The 24091-nt window shown below is 44.8% G+C and overlaps 1 long non-coding RNA gene across 1 annotated transcript; it reads right to left on the bottom strand.

Moving 5' to 3' along the window:
• Window positions 1-300: 300 nt before the first annotated feature.
• On the bottom strand, window positions 301-22645 carry LOC143442212 (uncharacterized). The gene is made up of 3 exons (XR_013110223.1): window positions 22408-22645; window positions 21688-21792; window positions 301-539 (listed from the first exon to the last, which is right to left on the bottom strand). It is a non-coding gene; the product is annotated as an uncharacterized LOC143442212 (long non-coding RNA).
• Window positions 22646-24091: the final 1446 nt, after the last annotated feature.

Genomic DNA, 24091 nt, shown 5'->3' with positions numbered 1-24091 from the left:
CAGTGACCTCAACCACATTTATTGAACAGTTAATCATTTCTCTCTCACTGATTTTAGAGGCCACTCTTTGGTGCACTAATCTCCCATGTGCGTATTTACTCCCATTTCTGGGCTTTCTATTATGGTTGATGGGCCAGTGTCGCTCTTATGCATCAGTTCCTCATGGTTTCAATTATTGAGACTTTTAATATGTTTCAGTATCTGCTTGAGTGAATCCACTGATATTACTCTTCTTTTCAGAGTTTTTCTGGATGTTTTTATTTCTTTATTTTTTTCACATGAACTTTAGAATTCAGCTTGTCTGGTTTAAAAAAAAACTGTTGGTATTTTATTGGGATCACATTAAATTTAGAAATGTACTTAGGGAGAATTGACAGCTTTATGATGTTGAGTCTTCCTGGCCAAAAACATGGTCTTTCCATTTCTGCAGGTTTTCCTTTGTGTCTGTGAGGAGGGTTTCAGCATTTTCTTTGCATAGGCCTTACTCCAGTATGTAACTTTGCTCTTAGCTGCTCTGTTGCTGCAGATTGCCATTGCTCCTGTAAACAAAATGTTTTGATCATTATGTCTTCCAAAGTCATAATATTTGTACACAAGATAATTATTGATTTCTTATTAATTTTAGTCATCTCACTAAGTTGAGATTATGCTTGCCAATTATTTTGCTGTAGATTCTTAGGGTTCTATGTTTTAAATTTGTGTGTGTGTGTGTGTGTGTGTGTGCGTGGTATGAGCTGTGTGTGTCTGCTAATCTGTGGTTCTATGTTTTAAATATGTATGTGTGTGTGTGCGTGGTGTGAGCTGTGTGTCTGCTAATCTGCGTGCATTGATGTGTGTGTATGCTGATGTGTGTGTATTGATATATGTGTGGGCTGATGGGGGAGGGGCATTGCATGTGTGTGCGCACGCCTAGACAGGAACCAGAAGAAGAAATAAGGTCGTTGAGTGTCCTCCTCTGTTATTCTCCAGCTTTCTTTTTACTTTTGTGTGTGTGTGTGTGTGTGTGTGTGTGTGTGTGTGTACACAAACGTGCATATACATGCAGTTGCTCAGAAGGCCAAAGGAGGATGTCAGATCCCCTATAGTTACAGGTGGTTGTCAGTCTCCGGACATAGGTGTTGGGAAATGAACTGAGGTCTTCTGCAAGAGCAGCAAGTGCTCTGAACAGTAAGGCCATCTCAGCCCCCCCCACCCCCCCCCCGCCACTTTATTTACTATTTGATTGATCATTTGTTGAAACATTGTCTTTTACTGAACCTGAAGTCCATCAGTTCAGCGAGGGTGACTGGGCAGTGAGCCCAGATCGCAATGCTGTGGTACAGGCACATGCCTTACTTTTTACATTGGTTCTTAATATTAAAACTCAGGCCGTCCTGTTGTAGACAGGCCTCTTACCCACGGAGCCATCTCCCCAGCCCACATTCTTCAGTTTTTCTAGGAACACACTCACCTGCGAACTTTGCGTCTTACCTCCTAGTTTGCATTCTTCTGATATTTTTCTTTGTCTATTTGTACATTTTAGCAGTGTAAGGGCAGCCCAGCAACTAACAGTTCTTTGATGAAATTCTACACCCACTGAGCACCAAACAGAGGGACACCCAAGCACACTTGATTACAGAGATCATCTAAGTCTTAGAAAGCCTGGTCTCTGTCTACTCATGCAGTCATTGACAGCAGCCTGGAGCTGGGGACCCGCCAGGCTGTGATGAGCCACGCTCAGCAAGTTCATTATCAAGATGCTCCTCCTTTCAACTGGAGTTTGTCTTCCATCAAAATCCATTATCATTGTTGCTGATGTGTGTTTTAATTTTCAGGCAGAAGGCCTCTTTTTTCTGATCTAGGTGCTATTTTCTAAATTTGTAATCAGAGAACATAATCCACCTACTGTTTTTCACATTTTGAGATATAACCAGATTTTCTACATAGTCTTAAATTAATGTTTTAATTTAGTGTATATGTGTGCATGCATAGTGTGTGTGTGTGGTGTGTGTGTGTGTGTGTGTGTGTGTGTGTGTGCTTGTAGATGTCAGAGGTAGTCAAACTCAAGTCCTGAGGCTCTCTCATGACAAGGGATTTTGCCCACTGAGCCATCTTGCTGGACCTAGTATTAATTTCCATAAACACTGTTTTTACAGATGGCTATTTTTAAAGGTAGATTGTTCTTTTTTGAACATAGACTTCAAAGTTATATTTAGGCTTTCCTAGTCGTGATTCTCTCTTACCCATTTGTCTTCTAATACACGACTTCTATTAGCAATACTTCCATTACTGTTCCATGAGTACTAGTTTATTTGCAGCTCATTCATTTCTCATGTATCTCTAATGGCTTCTGTTTTGTGGAGGGTGATACTGTGCTGCTTTGTTCACGAATGCCCATAACTGATGTAGGGGGTGACCCCTGCTGCCTGCTATTTACAATCCTGTGTGACTCCTTCAACATCTACCTGCATGCCCCCTAGAACAGAGCAGCAATGTTGGATATGTCACTTCCAAGATTAGGTGACATAAGACACCATAGCTTTCACCATGAGTTCCTCCCCACCACCACCCATTTTCCCTCCCATCAGCCAATCAAGCACAGAAGAAAATGTGCCAGTCTCAGTAAAATCTTAGTTTCCTATAGCCCTGGGCCAGCAGCTTCCTTAAAACACCTGAGAAAGCAGAACCCCCAAAGCTAGGCTGCCTCCTGCAAGAATCCTGATCCAGAACAAAGGTTCCTTGTCCAAAGCTGCTAAGTTTGAGGACGATGTGATGGACAGCTTGAGATAACTCATAAATATGTTCATTGCAGTTACAGCTTTCATTACATATGCCTGCCTCTGGCTCACCTGAGGCTTCAGAACAGAAGTCTTCCTTGTCGGGTAATGGCCTCTGCTCCCTTTGTGCCTGTGCTGGGACTGATGGACCCCTGCCAGAACTTATATTTCAACCTATGTGAGTGGCTTTTCTGTAGTTTTGTCTTTACTAGGCTGCATTTTGTCCTAACATATTGGCTTTAGCCTTCTCACGGTTGTTGCTATGAACGATGTGCTTGACCTTGGTTGCTGCCTGTCCTTTACTGTTACAGTTATTTTCTGTTCCTTAGCCTTCTGCTTTGTCATGTTAATTTTGTGAAGCTGTTTGATGTGGAAATTGTGGTTTTGTTTTGGTGTTATATTTATCATTAACTTTATGAGACTTTTATTATCAACAGCATCATTAGTCCCCTCTAACAAACATCAATAAAGCCATATGAGTCTTTCCTTTCCCCCTCCTTTCTTCTACCCTCTAGCTCTGGCATATTGCCTTATTTGCTTACAACCCTCAGCTGTTAAAAAGCAACATCCAAGATGGAGAAGACACAAGAAAATAGGCATTATATTTGTCTTAGTGAGGGTTTCTATTGCTGTTATGAAACACCGGGAACAAAAGCACTGAAGAAAAAAGGGGTTACTTTACCTCACAGATTATAGTCCATCCCTGAGGGACGTCAGGGAAGGAACCTAGAAGCAGAAACTGATGCAGAGGCCACGCAGAAACACTGCTTACTGGGTTGCTACCCATGTCTTGCACAGCCTGCTTGCTTATACAACTCTGGACCACCTGTCCGGGGTGGTGCCATCCAGCATAGTGATCTGAGACCTCCCACATCAATCATTCATCAAAACAATATGCATAGACTTAACTACAGGCTGGTCTTATGGAGTCATTTTCTCAGTTATGACTCCCTCTTCCCAGATATGCCTAGGTTTGTGTAAAGTTGACAAAAACCAGCCAACACATGATTAGTAGAGATTAGTCAGGGTTCTTCAAAGGAACAGAACTGATAGAACAAATGAATATCATAAAGAGTATTTATTAGCACATTATGTGCTGGCTGTCCAAAAATGCTCATCTGTGCCCTGGAGAGGTTGGAAACAATGTAGCTTGCTCAGCCTGCAAGGCTGGAGTTTTCTGTGGTCTCAATCTGATACTGAAGGCCTGAAATATTCCAGGGAAGCCACTGGTAGTCAGTTCACATTGGGAGACTGAAGAACCTATGTTCTGATATCAGTGAAGGATGACTTCAGCGGCAGAATAGTAGATGCATTCGCTAGCAGAGAGTTAAGGCAGTCAAGCCAAAGCACCCTTGCTTTTTCCTCAGGCCTCTTTGTGTCTGGAGCGCCACAGGAAGGTACTGCCAAATCTGGCAAAAAGTCTCCTCTTCCAGTTAACCTTTTCATGAAATACTCTCACAGACCCAACAGAAGTATGTCTCAGACCCTTCCAAGTTGACAACCAAAATGAACCAACACTTCAATTACTTTAATTGTCAGCTTTAAAATATGTGTTTTACTTTCAGTTAACTTTTATACAAATGGAAAATGTTCTAACCTTTTATTTACTTAATGTTTATTTAAGTTATATCAATTCTATAATTTATATTATTTATTTATTTATTTATTTATTTATTTATTTATTTATTGTTCTTGAATATAATCATGTTGATTTTAGACTTGTGGTGCTTTTGCCTCCATTGGAAAATCAATTAACCATTGACTTATAGCCCAGGAACCACACATGTTTATCAGTGCTTCTCTATATAGCTAAAGGACTATGGATAGTTTGGCTAGATATGAAAATTCTCAGTTCTAGATAATTCTGTGAGGAACTTATAAAACTACAATAGTGTTGAACGTTTATTTGAATAAATCTAAGTCTATGTTTTTTCCTCTTATACATGACCTAAAATTATTTGCACTGCCAAAAGATTCTTTTCTTAATCTTTAAATTAATATGTTAGAATCAACACTATTCTCTCCTGAAGTCTTCATGAATTTAGCTCTTTAATATTTACTGTTTATTGTCATTTAGTTAGCTAATTTGGGGACTCCAGAAGTACACAGATAGATCTTCATTGTCTATTTTCTATATTAATTATTTCTCAAATATTGCTCTAATTTCTCTTTCTATTTCATTTTTCAAGCATGCCTTGTTTTATTCTTTAGGTAACATACTGGGTTCCCTTCAGTGTTCATTCTCTCCATTATATTTCCTAATCTGTCTTCATCTCTGGGTGATTTATTTTTTTTAACTCCTTTTTGGTTTCACAAAATTCTTGTATTATCAATTCTTGCAATTCCTGAGACCTCTATATTTTCTTCAGTGCATTAAAGAGACAATGACTTCAGAAAAACTATAATTTGTGATTAAATATGTTGTTTTAATTTTCATCTGGTATGTGGAAGCTTTTCTCTGAGGAGGAATTTTTGAGTAGTGGTAAACATGTGAACATATTCTTTCTTCTTTCTTCTCTTTGTATACAAGCCTAGCTTTGTGTTGCTGTGTTTCTTACAACATCTTTGGAACTGTTTGAGCCTGAATGAAAACACTACAGATCCTTTCTAGCATTGAATAAGTTGGGCTCTGGTTTCCTGAACTTTAAATTAATAGATAGAAGGATTATCTGGCTGGGAAAATAAGGAGTTCAGACTTTACTGTTTCTAAGCAAAGTCTCTTCTCCGCTGCCATAAAAATAAAACCCCTTGCAAATAAGTTTGTCCTTAGGAGTTATTTGTAGCTCTGTGTCCTCAGTTTTTCTCAATCAGATCTAGTTCAAGAGGCTACTTTCTTTACCCCATTTAACTCTAGTTACCATACCAGTTTTGAAAATGAGAAATGGAGTATTTACATTTCTGTACATACTTTTCACACCCTTTTGCCTTTAAACAGAATATTTGATAGGTTATCTCATCAAAGAAAGTTGACTCTCAAGTTCTTTGTCATAATTACCTTCTATTCACTTTTTTCCTATCTCAGTTTTTTGGACTATTTCTATACATTAGCAGTATTAAATAATACCATGCTTCAGTTTTCTCAAATATGTGTCTTTTTTCTCTTTCCATTTTCATCTTTCTTTCTTTTTTCAAATTTTATTGTTACTATTGCTGGGTTTTGATGATTTTTAAGGGGAGGAAAAATATACTGATTTACACAACAATAACTAATTCAAATATGCACAATACCATAATTATTAGATTTTAAAGTAAATCTTATGTTTTACCAGGACAAATGTATCTTTTTTTTGTTTATTTTCTTCAAAGGTTTCCTAACCATTACTGAATCAAAATTATTCCATCTAAACTTTAAAATGCACACACACATGAGTGCACTGGAATTCATTAATAAATGAATAATTTAATAAATGTATCATTAATTTGAAGAAAATCCAAATGGGGTTTTCCTGTGGCATTGATTTTCCTCACCTCCTCATTTATTTGAATCTTCTGTAACACACACACATACACAAACAATTTTTTTTTATTTTTAAAAGGTCTCTAATTCTGTCAGATTTATTCCCAAGCAACTTAGGGTTTCTGTTCATATTATAAATACTAATTTATTTTCAATACTACTGTGGTCTGTAGAAATACAATTGATTTCAAATGTACTTATTTAATGTAATTATAAATCTATCTTATTTATAACCCAGAAATCTTCTGGGCTTCTATTCATTTTGACAGCATATCTGTAGATGCTTCCAGAGTCCATATGGACTGTTACATCCTATGATGATCAATCAGAGTTTCACTTATTTCTTTATGTAGCCTTACTATACTAGATTGTTGGATTAAATCAGTGATGTCAAACATCCTTGAATAAATCTTGATTTTAAAGAGAAAAATTAAAACAATCCCCAACCACATTCTGTACTTGCTGTTAAGTAAGAGGTAGAGACCCTTTCTCTGATTAAGGAATACTCCTTATGTTATTGGTGGGGCTGCTTTCTGTTATTATCATAAAATAGCAACAAATGATCAACCTAAAAACAAAACAGAAAAGATTTATTTGGGCTCACAGATTTGGCTATTATTGTCTATGATCAGCTGAGTTGTTGCTTTGGGCCTGGAATATGATAGTACACAGAGGCAGGAGAGCATGGTGGAGCAATTCACTCACCTCACAGCAACTGGGTGAAAAAGAGAGGAGTAAGGGCTAGACACCCAATATTCTATGCAAGACCATGCTTCCAATGACCCATATGACTCCCACTAGACTCTACTTCTTAAAAGTTCCACCATTTCCATATGATGTCACAGTGGGTAACTGGATTTATAACCATGCAAACAAAAAAAAATTACCATGGCATTTTACCACATTTTTTCTGAGTCTACTGAGATAATATGAGGTTTCATTCTTTGCCTCATTAATATTAGGATGCAGTGAGTATCTTTCATTATATTGCACCAACATGTTACTAGAATAAATATGTCTTATTTGAAAGCACTTTTACTAAACATGGCTGAGCTTGACAATTTGGGGGTTACCCTCAATCTTATCTTCAGAATATTATCTTCAAACCCTGTATTTTCAGCCTCCTGAGCCTCTATATGAGCCTGGGTAGACATCATATAGCCAGAGTAGGAACAAATGGTTACTTGTTGATTTCTACCAAAAAAACAAACTATGCCTTTTAGTTGGAAGTTTTATATCATTTACATTTACTGGGGTTCCTAGTATATTTAACTTTCTGTCATCTTATTTTCTGCTTTGTTACCTTTTCCTCTGTTCCCTTTTTAAATTTCCTTTTTATTACCTCTTTAGAATTTATCAAGACTTCTCCTTAGCTCATTTTTCTGTGTTGCTTTAATTGCTTTATTTCTTCTTTTTTACTAGTTATTTTTTGCATGTATATTAAAATCTAAAATTGAATAGTACTTTCCTTTCAAAGGCTTTAGCATACTTTAACTAAAATTACTCTTCCCATTTCATCTACTGCCTTTCAGTATTTCAACTCTACCTTGGTTTTCACCCAACCCCATAGAGTCATCTCTCTTATTACCAAAGATGACTATTTGATTACCATTGTTTCCATGTATGTCCTTATTTGCTTTTCTTCACCCTTCCCTGTCACTTTAGGCATCACAGTATTTCTTTATGGCTTAAATATGTTTTCCTTAAATATGTTCTTGAGTCATCCCTGTAGAGAAAGCCTTTGGTATAAACTCTGTTTGAGGTGCTCTTGTTATTTCTCTGCAATTACTTGCACTTGCTTCACGATTTAGCCTCTTTATTTATCCCTTTGAGGAAATTGTTTCTTTTACATTCTTCTTTCTCTTGATCTACTACCTGTTCCCCTTGGGTGTAATTGTCTGTCTTGGGTGAGAACTGGGGGACTTGGAGGAATGGAGTGTTCAAGGGTTGATATTCATAACCATTAATATGTTGTTATCACTGCCACTGATGCTGACTGTCTGACATACCAACAACAGGGGTAACATTCATCCCATGAAGGCAAAGCATGTGTTATTAACAACCCGGAACACCTCTGCTGTCTCCAGGTCAGGCCTCATGCTCTGGATCATGCATGTGTCATCCACAACAACCAGGAATACCTCTGCATGTCATCTACAACCCCGAACACCTCTGCCTATCTCCAGAACAGGCCTCATGCTCTGGATCCCTTGGGTTATTTCTCCTGGAAAAGCTGAAACTTTCACAATACTTGTGCTATTGTTTGGGGTTAGTTTATTACAGGAAAAGGTGGATCTGAAATAATCTTGTTTGATGGTCTGTTTTCCAACAATGCCTTTTTATTATCGCAAACCTCAGTCTGGAGCCATTTTTAAGATCATATACTTCTTGTGTTTGCTTTATGTCTTAATCAGACCCAGTCAGCCAGCTTTGATACCCAGTCCTAGTACATGTCACAGCTCTCTACAAACACACAGCAAAACCCAGTGTCCAGTAACACACACACACACACACACACACACACACACACAAAACTCCAAGAGTTCTAAAGTCACCTAACCCACACAGACTCCTACAGCCCACCCCGTACCCAAAAACACAAAGACCAGACACACTCACACATGCTATAAGAAGCCTATCTCGTCTATAACACATAACATGCCATACATACACAATCCCACACTCAAGCAAATTCACACTGACATTGTGAAAATGAACATCAAATGTGACACTGAAAATCAACACATGTCATTGCATACATTTACCTGGGTGATGAAGTTCAGATGGCAAAGCCAAGGGTCCTGACTATACAGACCTGGATCTGAGCCCTGGAACTGCCTGGAAGCCCTGGAGGGGTGTGAGGAGGTAGGATTTTCAAAGCATGTGGACGCATGTTTCCTACTTTGCCTCTGAGGTCAGAAGCCTTCTATATTAAGCCTTAATATAGACATCTTTTTCATTAATTGATTTATTTATTCACTTTACATCTGGTAGCAGCCCCCCTCCAAGCCCCACCTTCACAAATCCCTCTCCATTACTCCTTCCTCTTTTCCTTAGAAAAGGGGGAGCCCCCTTTGGGTACCCATCCACACTGGGACATCAAATTGCTGCAGGACTAAACTAATCCTCTCCCACTGAGGCCCCACCAGTCAGTCCAGTTAGGGGAAGAGGATCTAGTGGCAGACAACAGAGTCAGAGACAGCCCTACTCAAATTGTTAGGGGACCTTCATAAAGACCAAGCTGCACACCAGCTACAAATTTGTAGGGGCCTAGGTCCAGCCTATGCATAGTCTTTGGTTAGCAGTTCAGCTTCTGTGAGGCCCCATGGGCACTTGGATGCTGAAAGTGACCCCCTCCATTCTCTCTTGTCTACATCTTCCAAAAGCACCTGAGGCTCAAGCGCTTGGGTGTTTGCACAAGAGGGTTTTAAAGCCAGGGGAGACCAAGATAAAGCTCAAACATAGGCTCCTGGCTCCTCCCTCCCCATCCAGGAGTGCTCCTCGGCCTAAAAGTGAGCACATGGAAGATGGCACCACCTGCTCATTGGCTGCCCTTCATGCCTTAGGTGCCACTCAGTTGCTTCAGCATCTGACCTGTGTGTTGAAGATGAAGCCTGAAGGTGAATTGAACAGTAAGGAGGGCAGGAGGGAGTCTACCTGGGAAATAGAAGTGGCTCTCCCTCTACCACCTCAACAAAACGTGCTCCCCAGCTCAGCTCCCTGGCAGACCTAACCCCATCCAGTGGCTGGAGAGGAAACTGACCTCCCATCTACCAGCCAGCCAGCAGCCAAACACTCTGCTGGCCCTCTGTAGTGATATGTCACCCCTGAAACACCGGGTATGGTCCTGTCCCGGCTGGTCAGACTAGAAAAACACTGGACCAGGCCTCGCACACCTTACACTTTATAAAGACATACATAGGTGAGAAGTGAGAAGTTACTCTCCACGATGGACTACCTGCCTGACAACTGGAAATGTGTTTCAGTTTCTCGCAGGTACTTATCAGACAGGAACTGGACAGATAAATCAGGGGGCCATCATGAAGGACCTCTATTGCTAATGTAGGAATTAGAGTTTATTCTAGGGGGTGGCCCTAAGAAAGCTAAAGAGTGCTGGGGTCCCACAGTCTCATACATATGAAGGGGAACAGGCAGAAACTATAGCTCAAGGCTCACTTTGTATGAAGCCCCGTGGCCATGGCCGTGGCTGTGGCTGACTGAGGCCTGCCTCACTTAGAGCTGAGGCCCAAGGTGTCCACTCAAAAAGACACAGTTAAGAGGCAGAGAAGCAGGGTTGGCAGGCACCAGGCCTACCTGACTCTGAAACATAAGCTCTGACTCCTGCTATGCCCTTCCTGCCCCTGCTGAGTTATCACAGGGGTCAGCTCCCGGGTGGGAGCCTGGCATAGGAGCCATAGCAAGCAGAGGCTTTCTGTCTCCATCGGCAGCATGAAGGCCCTTGCCTATCTATCCTGGGAGCATCACTTTGCATGGAATAGAAGCGGGTAGAAGAGATACCCAGGAGGGTGGGAGCAAAGGACAGAGCCAGGGTGGGAAGTGACACATATGCCCAGAGCCTTTGGCAAACTTCACATCTACGTATGATGGAGCTCCAGTCTATATACGATGGAGAGCGGAGCAGTCTGCACTGTATCCAGTGCGGAAAAGCTCTAGGGAGCGTGGTCAAGAGAATCCAGTGTCCCGTTATTGCAGGAGAACCACGGATCTCCACGATATCCTTGATATTGTGCAGGTCCTTCAATATCCATGAGAATTTTAAGAACAAATCAGAGAAAGAAAAAGAGAACGGAGATGAGAGACGAGCAGAGGCGAGGGCAGACCGGCAGAGAGCTAGATGAGGCCAGGCCAAAGCAGGGCGCTCCAGGGCGCTGCGGGCTTCGCCTCCTGCTCCCAGCTCCAGTGCTCCTCGGTCCAGCACCAGCAGCAAACTGGAAACAGCTGCGGAGGTTTTGAGTTTCCGCCCGGCTTCCCCCTGGCCCCTGACTTGGCCCACCACCGGAGCAGTTTCTCTTAATCCTGCTCTCTCTCGGGAAGCTGCACCGTGGAAATCCTCCCTGCTTCAGGGGTCAGCCCCAGGCTAGTGACAGAAGCTCCTCTCGCCACAGCCCAGGCCACACTCACTCAGGTAGAAACCTGCAACCTAGCTGCTGGGTGGGATACATAGAACTAAGATGGCAAGGGCCGGCCCCAGCAGGTGCTCCCAAAACTTGGCAGGTTGCATTCTGCTTGGAACCAAAGCACTAGAAGACATGCTAAGGACTGGTGGGGGTGCCTCTCCCCCCTCCCGCGGAGTGGGGTTGATTTAAAGCTAATCTACCCATTTCCCAGAAAGATCAAAGTGTTTGCTCAAGGTCACAGAGCAGCTGCCACAGAGTGGTCTCTGGGCCCTGTTTCTTGCCCGGGTTTGGTTTAATTCCATTTCCCTTCAAGCACCAAACTAGAGTCCAACTACAGTTTAAGCTGCTGCCAGGTCTGAAGGCTCTCATTTGGCAAGATTTTGCTGGGTGTCCTTGGCCCTAGCCCTGGAGTCCTCTCTACAAGTGTGCATCTCAGGTGAGAGGCAGCCGGCTTGCCAGGTAGAAGGCGGGTAGGGCAGTTCAGGAGGTATCACAGTCCTGCCCTTCAGTGGACTTTCAGTGGATGAGAGAGGGCCTTGGCAACCCTGTGCTCTGACCCTGAGGAGCACTTCCAGAATTCAAAGCTGTCCCCCCATTGCCAGGCCTCAGCCTCCCTAACTTTATGTCCCCAGCTCTGCAAAGGGGCAAGACTCTAGGCAGGCCCTGCTTACCAGAAAGCAGATCTCTTCTTCCAAAACTCCCACCTCTACCAAGCTTCTAGGTGTACTTCCAGTTTCTCTCTCTTTCTCTCTCTCTCTCTCTCTCTCTCTCTCTCTCTCTCTCTCTCTCTTTCCTTCCCCTCTCTCTGTCTCTTTCTGTCTCTCTGTCTCTCTCCCCCCTCTCTCTCTTTTACACACACACACACACACACACACATTCACACAGTGCTTACCATTCATTCTCACTGTTGTGAACCTAGGGTTTCACGCACGCTGTCCCATGGTGTGCCAGACACAGTTCTAAGCATGGCTCCTATTCATACCCCAGCCTTCTGCTCTCATAAATCTCAAAGGGACCCAGATGCCTTTACTTGAATCTCCATGCCCTATACAGGAAGATTCCAGAACACCAAAGCCAGCATGGAGATGGTGGCCTTCACCTTCACAGTCTTTTAGGAAGTCTTCCCCAGGGCTGCAGGGAGCAGATGCTGGGCTCAACTTCTCTGCTGGCAAATCAGGTATGGCCAGCCACCTGTGGCTACCGACAGATTGGAAATGGGCTGAGTCCTTTGGAACTGTAAAGAGCTACACTGTAAAGGTGTCTGTGCCTTTGATGGCACCTACTTGGTGGCACTTGTTCACTGAGCAATCTCTTCCCTGGCCCCTAGGCCAAAGAGAGAAGCCCTCCTTGTATCTCAGGGCTTTAGATGGGGGTCCTTCTTTCTTTCCTCTCTCCTTTTTAGCTTCCTGAGGTGTGTGCAGCAAAGCAGGCCTAACACTCAGTGTGGCCCTGTCTCTTTGACATTTCTTCTCTTGAGACCATGAAGCTGTGTTATTGACTGGTTTAACATCACTTCCTAACAGTCTCCACCAGTCAGCCTTGTTCACAACAGCCTCCACCCATGCTTAGCCACGGTCCCACAGGGGAAGAAGGACAGTTCAGGGAACACCACTGTGGGGGGTAGGGAAGCACAGTCTGAGCCCCCTGCTCAGCGGCTCTGAGAGGCCTAAGCTGCCTCAGGGGTCCCCGGGCCTGTCTGGTTCTCAGGCTCTCGGGAACCGAGGAGCCACTCGATGCTGCAGATGAGCTGAGAACAGAGTTCTCATCCGGCTGCATCTGGCCCAGGGCAGAGGGGAAAAGGGGAGAAAGCTCCATCTGGTCCTATGGAGACAGTCTTTGGCTTGTCTGCAGTGGGTTTGGGCATGGCTGAGAGTGCAGAGAGCCCTTCTACGGGAGATTGGATGGCAGCTCTATAGGCAAAGACCTTCTCCATGGCTCCCCACGGCAGATCCTGATGAAAAGAGGCAGTCCGTGGTTTTAAGGCATTTATTGTCATGGTGGAAAGTGGATGAGTAAAACCGTACCCCAGTTTCTCAGGGCAGGCCTGAGGTTAAATACCTTTTGCAAGGAGGAGTATCTGGGAAGGAGAGTTTATTGTCTAAGTCCTCCAGGCCTTTAGGTACCTCATTAAAATGGAGATCTGTCTTGAACCTATGTGACCTGTGGTCAGGTCCTCATGTGGTGGGGCTTGGGGTGTTGCCCTTATGTAACTGATGGTCACAAATCTATGGAGGATTGCAGACTCATGCCAGGAGCCTGGTGTCCAGGAACAGGTGAAATGCCTACCGTCCCTTTAGGGTCACCAGGATTTCGAGCCTCAGCTCAACCAGGAACCAGCCTGCCTTTTAACGGTCCTACATGTTTGGTGTCCTCTGAAGTTGGGAATTGGTGGAGACTAATCCACTAACTCTGGTTCCTCTTTTCCTCTGGGCCCTGTACTCAGCACTGTGTGCATGTGGAAAGGAGTCCTCTGAAGGCTGCCTTCCACTCGTTTTCTTCTTTAGGAGGAAAATGGATGTTTGTTTCTTCCAGAAACCCAAGGCAGAAAGATATCCAGTTGTACAGGTTGCTCAATGTCCAAAACATCCTTCCTCTTGGGTAAGAAGGGCTTTCCAAGCTATGTGCACTCTGTGCTGTCTGCTAGTTAGACTCTGCATGTGCTGGATCTGCCAAAGTGAGGCTCATCTAATCCTTACATGTGTGAGCACCACCAGCTATGAGACCAGGCTGAAGGCTAGTGGCATTCTTTCCCAGATCCTAGATGGATGGGTTAGACAAGAGGGCAGCTCTGCCTCTTCTTAAGAGAGAGTAGAGGGGTCAAGGCAGGCTACAGGCTTTGGGGGTAGAAAGTACACAGCATAAGAAATGGAGCAATAGAAACCCCTTTCTGTGATGGCTAGGAGGCACCCCAGCCTGCCTCATCTGTCCCTCATTTTTGAGGTGGCATAGCAGAGCAGCAAAGGGCTTCCTGAAGTCCCACCACAAGGTTCAAGACAATCCTGAGCTCCCAACACCTACAGCCAACCATCTCCACTGCTCCCTTGTAGACTCATTTTGGAAACCCTCATCGGAGTCTCGAAGGTCAGGAGTCAGGTTCGCCCTTGCCAGGGTCTTCAACCCACACACCAATGGCAGCCTAGTGGCTGTCTCCAACACAAAATGAAGACCACTTTCTCCCTTCACCACACTGAGCTGTGGAGAACTGGGCAGGCTCCAGTGCCTCTGCACACAGCCTCACAAGGGAGTTAAACATGACTTTGCTTTTATCTAAATATATCCCGGTGCCTTATCACACAGGAAACTGATTACCCCTCTCCCTGGTGGCTGAGAAACCCCAGGGCCATGTAGTACTTCCCAGACCTCCACAGTCAAGCCTCAGGGGGCCACAGGCAGGGGAAGAATGAGGTGGTCTCCGCCAATAATGAATATCCAGGTCCCCACCTCCACCGTTTCCCTCTGAGACTGCCAGCTTTACCCTCTTTGTGGTCTGTGGTACTCAGCTCAGCTCACTGCTGCAGCATGCTTCCTGGTGTTATTTTTTTTTTAATATAAGTAATGGTTTTCTCTACTGTTGTTGTCATTCTATTTGACATTTCCACATCTGGAAGAAAGAGACTACCCCTCATTAAGGACACCTAACAGAGTGGAAAAACCACTGAGAGGAGGTGCTTCCCTCCCCCAAAAGCCCCACCACAACCAAAACTTGTTCTCTTGTAAAAGAACAGAAATGTACCTTTGCAGTCATTTTCAGGTCAAGAAAAATCTCTATGGAAGCCATCCCAGGACCCTACTGGAGCATCACCCCAGCCACAAACATGCCCCTTCCCAAAATAATTCCAAGTCCTCTTAGAATTTGTCTTTTTTTTTTTTCCTTTTCTTATACACTTTGCACAAGTACAGATTCCTAGACACTATAATTTAATAGTGTCATTTCTGTTGTCCTTAGGTTTGTTTGTTTGGTTTTTTGTTTTTTAAGACAGTGAGCTAATGTAACTATCACTGCCCTAGAACTCACTCTAGACCAGGCTGGCCTCAAACTCACAGAGATCCACCTGCCTCAGCCTCCCGTCCAGCCTGTCATTTCTGTTTTCATTCTCCCTTTCAGGTCTTCCACTCCCTAGGTCTCCACTGCCAGCCCTTGTATTTCTGACACTGTATCCTCATCAGCTCTTGGGCTCCAAGACCCGTACACAGTTCCAAGTCTGGACTGTGCTGATGGCCTGTTGTAGTGCTAGCTTCCATGAGGGATATGTCCCAGTGTGGATTAGACACTGGAAAGATGGTGGGCAGCCATACTCATCCATCAGAGACACACATCGTGCCTACCTACACCTCTTTCTGGCGCTACTGACAGCCCTTGCTGCTCATCCTCTGGATGCAGACATCCACTCACCAAGAAAGGCGAATTCTGAGTTTCGGTTTCAGTTTGCTTATTCATCCATTAGCTGGCACACTTTTATTAACTATGCCTGATTTTTTTTCTAAAAGATTTATTTAAATTATATCTGGGTGCCTATGTATGTGTACATAAGTGCAGGTGCCTGTACAGCAGTTTATCCCCCTCACCCTAAAGCTGCAGTTATATGTGGTTGCCACTCATTGATGTGAATACTGGAAACCTATGAGAACTTATAAGAACTGATCTCTAGTCCTCTGCAAGAGCAGTAGTCACTCTTAAATACTGAGCACCAATTATAGCCTATTCTTGAAACTTCCATTTCCATTCAAGGCTATGGGTTTGGCTGCCCGGACAAAGGCTATCTGAGGATATGGAAAGAGGAAATGTCATCGCCCTAATATCTGAAATCCCTTAGCAGTCCTGAACATATCTCCAAAGTAAAGTCGATTCCAGCTACACACCCAGCACACGAGACTTCCCTGGAGCCTCTCAGCACTGGCCATTCAGCCCTCTGCTGAGACAAGCAACTCATAATCAAAGCTAAGCCATCAGCAGAGCTGTGTGGCTAGGAGCAATCCTTCCCTATGCTCTGGAGCCCTTCCTCGAGCCCTCCTGCCAGCCCACACCTCCTCCCTCAGAGTAGACATCTTTCACAGGAAACAGCTCTTCCAAGCTCCTCCCATGGAAATCCCCCTAAAGGATATTCTCTCTCTCTCTCTCTCTCTCTCTCTCTCTCTCTCTCTCTCTCTCTCTCTCTCCCTTTCTTCTCCATGGGCTGTGGTTTCACATAAGCTCCATAGCTGTGGAGCTGTGTCTGATGTTCCTTCAAAATTCCAAAGCAGGCTTATCTGTAATGTTCTACAGGCAGGCAGGCATGTGGAGTTGCCCAGGTCCAAGTGTCAGACTCTCCCCTTTCACTCACATCACAGGCTCACCACAGCCCACGCCAGCCATGACTGGTGAATGCACATGGGCGGGTCTCCCACTGTGTGACACCCTGGTGTGCCTGCCTGAAAAGCCACATTTCACAGACACCCAGAGGTAAGATGGCAGAGATGGATGAGGTAGCCAGAAGGCTTCTCTGCTGGCACTGGGCAGACAATGAAAATCAAAAGAAAAACAGCAATCCAAAAAACAGTGGATCTAGTTGTAATTGAAAATGGGGTTGAAAAGGGAGGTCTTGAAGCTATCATCTCTCCCTCTCCTTTTGAAGCTCCCGGGGTGCCCCTTGGCAGATGACATTACTTTCCATCCAGACTGCCCAGTGTCTAACCTCAGTCTTCCCTGACTTCCTCCCCTCCACATCAGTTATTACTCACCAGGTCCAGCCAGCAGGCTGCAGCAAGAGCTCTGCAAACAGTTGGTACCTTCCTACTTGCTTTGTACCAGCTATCCTACTACCTTGAGAAAGTTCTGGCTATCACCTGTCAATAGCTCTAGTAACATAAGCCACCACTCCACCCCCATACTCATGCACACCAACACCCAGTCCTCAGGCCCCCAAGTCCAAGGCACCTGGCTTGGACCCTGAGTTCTTCTCAAAGCATCGGTCTCCAACAGACTCTCAAAGCCAGATTTGGTGCATGTGAGTGTGCTCATTAATTCCATGTACATGTCTGTCCTTCCATTCTAGGCATCACCACGAGCCCTCTGCCACACCCAGCAGAGCCTAAAGATGAGTAAAAGAGATCAGTAAATTAGGGAGTGAACTAGGAAGAGACATAGAGAAAGTTAAATGGGGCCGGGGCTTCTCCTATGGGGATGGATGGAATGGAGAACCTCAAACATGGTGCCATTTGAGAAAAACTTTCAAGGAGGTAAGGAAGGGCCCTGTGCAGACATCTGGGGAAATGGGTGGATGTGGAAGTAGTCAGCAATGAATCCTGTGATCAGTGAGAGACACTCTGAATGAACAAACGAACCAATGCAAATAAACAAGACAGCAAGAGACTAAATCTAGATGGGTTTTTATAATGAATTGCATTTCAGTGGTCAAACTGCATTGGAACAGACACCAGCCACTGTGCAATCTAGAGCCTGCCAGGCCTTGCAGGTGAGCCTTGGGCCCTTAACACTTCCTTGGATTTTTTTCTCTTTATGTGCCCCCTCCCAGGGCTGCAGAATATAGCTGACTCCTATGGCCTTGGGTGCTGGGCTGGTAGCATAGGAATGCCACTGAAAGGTGTGTGACATTTCTGCAGAGAGGCCCCAGGTGACTCTAGCTGGCCTTCACACTGTGCCCAGGAAAGACTGTGCAGCAAGGACAAGAAGATGCTATGGATGAGGGAACATCTCTGGTCTCCAGGGCAAACGTCTAGACCAAGACACAAACATTCGGATAGGCTTTTACTCGGCCTGTCTTGGAGGATTCAAGCTCGACCCAGCAGAAGAAATGGAGGATTCAAACTCTGTCCCTCCTGGCTGGCTTAGAGTTTTCTCAAGCTGTGGAAACACAGAAGAGCCCAGAATAAGGGCTATTCCCTACCGAAGGAACAGCTGTCACGTGGGATGGTCGAGTCAAAGGCCAGGAACAGAGCAGCCTGGATGCTGAAAGTGTGGTGGTTGGTGCCAGCTAATCAAGATTAGTATAAGGCAGGCAGGGCAGGAGACTGCAGAATCAAAACCAGAACCCCTGAAGCCAAATGGCACAGGTTCAGATACAGGCTCTAGCCTCAAGTTAACTACTTAAACTACATGTTCCATAGTGGGAACAATCACAGCTGCCTTACGGCAAATGAAAGGAGATGTGTACAAGGAACAGTGCATAACTCTGGCATGTAAGAAATGTACAGCAGTTATAAATAATATGTCTTAACACATCATTAATAATATCAATATATTATAATAAAACAATGCATTAATTCTCCTATATTGTTAATAAGTGGCGTAAACTCAATCTGAACAAGCAATGTGTTGGGGCCAAGAAAAAGATAACTAATGTTTACATTTCTTCCTTAAGTCAAGGGCTCGAACTGGCTGCTGAGATGACAGTTGGTGAACTGCCAGGTTCTATCCCTCCCCTGAGTAGACAGGGACATCTGGGTGGATTCAGGGAGGCAGCCAGGGTGTGAATGGCTGGAAACCCACCTGTGAGAGACGAAACCTGCCCATCCAGCTCCAGAAAAAGCTGCAGGGAGGAAGTTGAAAAACTTGGTGGGGGCCTTCTAGGCAGAGATGTGCCCTGAAGGAGATGGAGACCTTGCATGGAGTCAAAAAAAAAATTCTTTCAACTGAACTGCTCAGAATCAAAGATATGTCCAAGGATTAGCCCCACTATAGCAACACAGGCTCTGCCAAGGAAAAAGATTGGTCTACATCAGTACCTGTCTGCTCTGTGATCTGATGCCGATCTCTGACTTGGGACACAGCCACTCTCATCGTAGACTTGGGATTATAAGATTCCTCACTGTTCCATTCATCCACCAAGCCATCCCCCTGCTTCAGTGCTTGGTGCCAAGAGTACAGCACATAAGAATTCTGCCTTCCTAGGAATTTGCAGTCTAATGCAGAGCTTCTCAAACTGCACATACATCACCAGATGCAAAATGAATAAATGCAATCCATAAGTCACACCATAAACAGAAATGGATGTAAGATCTAAAGTAGGAACTAAGACTATAAAACTCCTAGAACAAAATAATTTGGATGAACCTCCAACACCCTGATTTTGACAATGGGTTCTCAGATATGGGCCCCAAAACACAAACAACAGAAAAAGCGATATAATAAATTGAATTTTATCAAGATCCAAAAATGTTGAGTGCTTGTGCTTTCAAGGGAGTTATCCAAAAAAAGGTTGGGGCTGAAGAGATGGCTCAGTAAGAGAGTATACTGCTCTTACAGAAGACCTGAGTTTAGTTCCCAGTACCTATGTCTAACAGTTCACAACTGTCTATAACTCCAGCTCTTGGGGATCCAACAACCTCTCTGGCCTCTGAAGGCACTGCACTCAAAGCACAAGCCTACACACAGACACACAATAAAAATAAATCTTAGAAACCAGTGAAAGGTCGATGTGCGAACCAAGAAGAAACATGTAAGTCATCTATAACAAGAGGCTTCTGTCGAGAACAAAGAACACTTGCAACTAATACTGAGCAACCAAGTCAGTTATTAAAATTAGTAAAGGATGTGAAGACGTTTTCATTTTTACAAAAAAAAAAGGGGGGGCAGAAACGACCAATGCACACTTAAAGAGTAATCATCAGAGAAATGCAAATCAAAATCCTGATAAGATGCCACTTCTCCCTCAGGAGGACAGCTATGGCCAGAGAGTCAGAATACTACAGAAAAATCAAACCTTCATATGCCGCTTCTGAAACCATAGGATGATACAGCCAGTTTGTGGGGGACCGGGAGGGAGATGGCTAGCATTTCCTTAAAAAGCTAACCACCAAGTTACCATTTGACACAGCAATTCCACCCCAGCAATATACTCAGTAGAATAAGAACCATATGTCCACACACACACAACTGGTTTACAGTTGTTCACAGCAGCAGTGTATCTAACAGCCAACGGTGGAAAGAACCCTATTGTCTCCTAACAGGTGACTGGATAGCAAAATGTAGTTTTGCTGTCATGGGAAAGAATAGTGACATGCTACAAGGAGGAGCTTAGACTCTGGAACAGACTGTTCAGGTCCACAGCCTTGTATCTTCAACTACAAAACCAAAGAAGATCCAAAAGCAAGTGTTTTTGCAGAAATTTGGAGCAAGATTTTTTTTTGATGACACAAAGCCCTACGTGCAGCAGTTCTGTATGAGGTTTGCATCCACGTATTCCACTGCAGAAGTCAACATCTGCTCAGAGGCTGCATTCCTACCCAGCTACAGAGCTTTATAAAATATACTCTGTATGGCATTTCTCTCCAGAAATCCAAAGAATCGACTCTTAAAAACCCCACATAAAGGGCTTTGAACCCATATTTGTCCACATTTTACAGAGTAAACTGAGTCTAAGAGACTTAAGTCCTAGAGTCTAGACAAGTCTCGGGCCTTTCCTGTAGCTAAGAATACCCTACAGCCTTGCCTGGTCCTTCTCTGCTCCTCTTGTTGCTCCTGGACCAACACACACACACACACACACACACACACACACACCGAGGAGGAGGGGCACTCCTGTGTGCCCCAGTGAAAGGCTGCCTCCTGCTGCAGACTCACTGTGCATCCGCTACTTGGCAGTAACTGGCCCAACACATGGGAAGGAGCCAGAGCCTGCACCAGAGCCTGCCTTATGCCTTCTCTGCCAGCTCCCCCACCCCATGCATCTGCAAACAGAAAATCCGGGAAGGTGGTCTGCTTTCCTGGCAGATGTCAGCCTCCAGCAGCAGGCCTGACTGGTGTGGCTGGGCTGGTAAAGGCAGGCTGCTGAGCCTGGCAGAAGGCCTGCTACAAGGCGACAAACATAGCATGTGGACTAGCAGAGAAAAGGAATCTTAATTCTGGAACACCCGACTCCCATGAAATTTCCTCAGCAAGAAACAATGAAGACAACAGGCAGAGGCCTTCCTGCCATGCTCTGCGCCTGCTTGTGGCTGCTGTTAATATAATCAATAGTAATAATAGCAGCTACTATTTAATGAGTCCCAGCTCTGGGCCAACAGCTGAACTTAGCACTTCTCAGACACTAACACCCCCAGGGCGTGAAGCATTATCGTCCCATTTTTCAGACAGTAAATTCCAAGAGATGGTGTAAATAGGCCCCAGCTGAGCAGGGGAAGGCCTTCCTCCTGCTGACTGAAAACCAGATCTTTTGCATCCCTACACCAAAGGGATGTTAACCAAAAGTCTATCAGGAAGCTGAATTCACTCCATCAGTAAGGTAGCTTGAACTTAGCTTCTTTCCTTACCCCCTCTTTTGGGAAGATTAAAAAATACCCCCAAACCATGCAGCCTTGAGCAATATGTAGTCTTAAGCCTTGACCACATATTCCCTACCCATTTCACAGATGAGGAGAATGAGGCCTGATGAAACAAGTAGCTTCTCTCCTATGCCACTCTCAGCCAGATGCCAATCCTTGAGAAACCACAGCATTGAGAAACCTGGTGGGAGAAATACAATTCCTTTTCTTTAGTGGATAGACAGACAGCCTGAGCCTATAGGGGTCAAAGAGAGCCCACCTGTGTACCTGTGTACAGGTCTGCTGCTCACTGTTCAGTTATTCTCATTTCAAACCCTGCACATGCATATTACATACACATAAATACATGTACACACACATGCACACACACATATATACACATGCACACACATATACACACATACACAAACACATACGAACACATGCACACACACATATATACACATGCACACACATATACACACATACACAAACACATACGAACACATGCACACACACATATATACACATGCACACACATATACACACATACACAAACACACACGCACACATATATACACATATACATACACATGCATACACACATATACACAAACATATGCACACACACATATATACAACACACATATATACAACACACATACACACAAACATACATACACACACTCATGTACACACACACACACACACACACACACACACACACACACACACACTGCTGTAAGCTCTGGCTAGGCAATGGATCAGACACTCTCTCCAGGGCAATCACTTTAGGCAACCAAAACTGCAAACCCACCATTTGGTTTTCAACCTAAGTGAGGTCCAGATGTGGTGCAATCTCGGGACCATGAGGCACAGAGAGGGAGCCCTGTGCTGCCAGTCCCCCAGGAAAGGAAGTCTACATGAATAGTCAAAGGAGGAGTGAAGCTGGGTCAGGAGGGCATGCTGGGTTGGCCATCACAGGCTCAGACACAGCATAAACCACAGCCCACGGTAAATAACAGGGACTCTTAAGCAAATTTGTGGATTTCGAGCAGAACCTGGGCTCCAGACTGACCAGGGATCGCCTCACCCAAATGCAGTGAGGAGTCACAGCCGCAAGGAACCTACTGATTCCTTGCAAAATATCTGGATCAGGCTGGATACTAACAACCTACTTAAAGGTTCCCACAGAGAAGGGCCTACCCAGAGCAGCCCCAAAGTCCAGCGGCCTCAGAGACCAACAGTGACAAGGATATCTCCTGGCCATTAATCTCAGCATGTGTTAATGTTTGATAAATTGCCCAACAGTTGCATTAGTTAATAACTCCCCGAACAAAACCAGAGAGTTCATCTGTTTTTATAAGAGGCCCAAGAGCATCCTGGGAACAGGCACGGTGGTCGTGAATAAAAGAGAAACATTCATTTATGGTAATTGGTTTCAGCTCCTCTCTTGGCTGCTTGTCCTGACCTAAATGTATCCAGTTGTTCCCTCGGCCTGGCTCTGGTTTGGGGGTCACTCCTAATGGTTTAATTCAACAAAAAATGCCTGCCATTTCCTGTAACCCCTGTCTTGTTCCACCCGCCTCCCAAACGGTTTTCTTGCAAGAGGCATCTCGGCAACCCCTCTGCGAGCTGTTTCCTTCTCACAGAACAAAGTCAAGATTGTTGACAGAGAAAAGGGTCTTAACTCCAGGCCAAGAGAAAAGGCTGGGGGAGGGGACACTCAAAGGTAATAATCATTTGTTTGTCTTCCACCCGGACTTCACAAAGCAGGTTTTGTCCAAGGCTGGTGGTCAGGGACTCTGACACACAACATGGCCCTGGTGACCAAGGGCAATTTACAGGGAGGGAACGAACACAAATCCTCATTCATGGAGCCGCCTCAGAGGAAGTGACTAGGAGGAACATTTGTGCCCAGCCAGCCGGCCCTCCCTATGTCCCTCCCACGGGTCTGAGGATGTGGAGGGCTGAGGAGAAGCTCGCTGGGTGCTGTGAGTTTTGGCCAAACTTCAGGCCCAACCCTGGGTACAGCCTTATTCTCCACCGCCAGGCTTTCTTTTCCACTCAGAAAAGCACGTGACCTCCGTACAGGGCATTGCCCAGCGAGGCGTGCCACAGCTAGGTCCTGGTGTGCAGCTGGACAGGCTGGTCCCTCAGGTGGATTTATGAGATCTGCTGGCATCACCTCCCCCCCCCCCCCCACACACACACAGCAGGGAGGGGGCAGGGCGGAGGCAGGGAAAGAGTCTGGAATACATTGCGCCGTCCGCGGGGACAGCTTGTAAACTTTGTTGGGATGCATCTGGTAGAAAGGCGTTGTATAAATATTAGATCATTATCGGCGTATTGTGTTTCCCGCTCTGGCGGAGGAGGGGGGCCAGTGGGCCACAGATGCCTTTCCTCAAGCAGACAGCAATGGCTTGTAGGAGTCCTTAGAAGGTCACTGCTTGCCCCTGGGCAAACCTAAGAGGCAAGGTAGAGCCCAGAATCTTGGGGAA

This window comes from Arvicanthis niloticus, chromosome 5, assembly GCF_011762505.2.
Source record: "Arvicanthis niloticus isolate mArvNil1 chromosome 5, mArvNil1.pat.X, whole genome shotgun sequence".
Lineage (NCBI taxonomy): Eukaryota > Metazoa > Chordata > Mammalia > Rodentia > Muridae > Arvicanthis > Arvicanthis niloticus.
Note: the sequence above shows the minus strand (reverse complement) of the source record. Positions and strands in the feature narration are given on the sequence as shown.